The 1,085-nt window shown below is 43.1% G+C and overlaps 1 protein-coding gene across 1 annotated transcript in view; it reads right to left on the bottom strand.

Annotated features, from left to right (window-relative positions):
• Spaca3 (sperm acrosome associated 3) overlaps positions 1-643 on the bottom strand; it is a 41,372-nt gene extending 40,729 nt beyond the window's left edge. Inside the window, exon 1 of the mRNA XM_023719994.1 lies at positions 519-643. The gene's annotated coding sequence lies outside the window, so the exon portion shown is untranslated. The remainder of the gene's footprint in view (positions 1-518) is intronic.
• Between the last annotated feature and the right edge of the window lie 442 nt (positions 644-1,085).

The following is a 1,085-nucleotide window of genomic DNA, read 5'->3' as shown; positions in this document are numbered from 1 at the left end:
TGCAAGGTGGCATGACTATCATTCTAAGGTGAGATCATCCAGCAGAGGTAGCTCTGTGATCTGGAATTTGGCACACTGAGCATTAATCGCAAAGGTCTAAAGTCTCTGGAGTTCAGTTTCAAATAGCTGTCAAAAGGTTGGCTCCCCAAAGCTGGGTCTTGGAGGAGAGCAGGGTATAAGCAGTGAGAATAAGCAGCTAGGTACCCTGGGGGACAGGTGAAGTTGGAAGAATTAGATTTGAGTTTCTGACTCTGTATTATACTGATACTGTGCATACAGTATTTCATTCAACCGTCAAAATAACTCTAGAGCCTTGAATTGGTCCAAGACTATGTTCACTGTTGGAGTTCCTTATGGCTCTCTTTTCATTCCATAATCTTGTCCTAGCATTACATCCATGACCATAACATTAATAATAATGTGACATTAATAAGAACGGACCAGACAGAGGCTTTAACCCAGTCTTTCCGAGATTTACCCTTTATATCTAACTCCAGTCAGATGTACTTCAAATTTACCAAGTCCAACGTAGATGCTATTAACCTCTTGCCTGAACTTGATGGTCTTCTGATGTTTCTTCCACCAGGCATCCCTATCACCGAAATGTCATCCCCACGTAGGTATGTGTTATGGCTTAGACCTAAAACGTACCCCGGAAAGTGGAAAGTGAATGGATCACAGGGGCTCTGTGCTTACCAGTGCATTCATCCATTGATGAGCTGAGGAGCTGACTGTGCTCTTAGGAGGTGGGGACTGGGGGTGGAACCCCGAAGGGTGTGATCTTGTCTCTGCCTCCTCCCTTCTGTCTCCTGGCCGCCATGGCTCGGGTGCCTTTTCCTCCCAAGGCTCTCCTACCATTCTTTTTCCACCTTGCAACCTGCCAACCATGGACAGAAACCAAAGTAAAATAGCCAAAATCAGGCTGGGGAGATAGCTCAGTAGAATAAGCGCTTGCCTGGCAAGTGCAAGGTCCTGAGTTCAATCCCCGGTATCACCAAAAAAAAAAAAAAAAAAAAAAAAAAAAAAAAAAAAAAAAAAAAAAAAAAAAAAAAAAAAAAAAAGCCAAAATAAACCTCTCATCCTTT

This window comes from Octodon degus, unplaced genomic scaffold, assembly GCF_000260255.1.
Source record: "Octodon degus isolate 3935 unplaced genomic scaffold, OctDeg1.0 scaffold00072, whole genome shotgun sequence".
Lineage (NCBI taxonomy): Eukaryota > Metazoa > Chordata > Mammalia > Rodentia > Octodontidae > Octodon > Octodon degus.
This window is presented reverse-complemented; position numbering and strand designations above follow the sequence as displayed.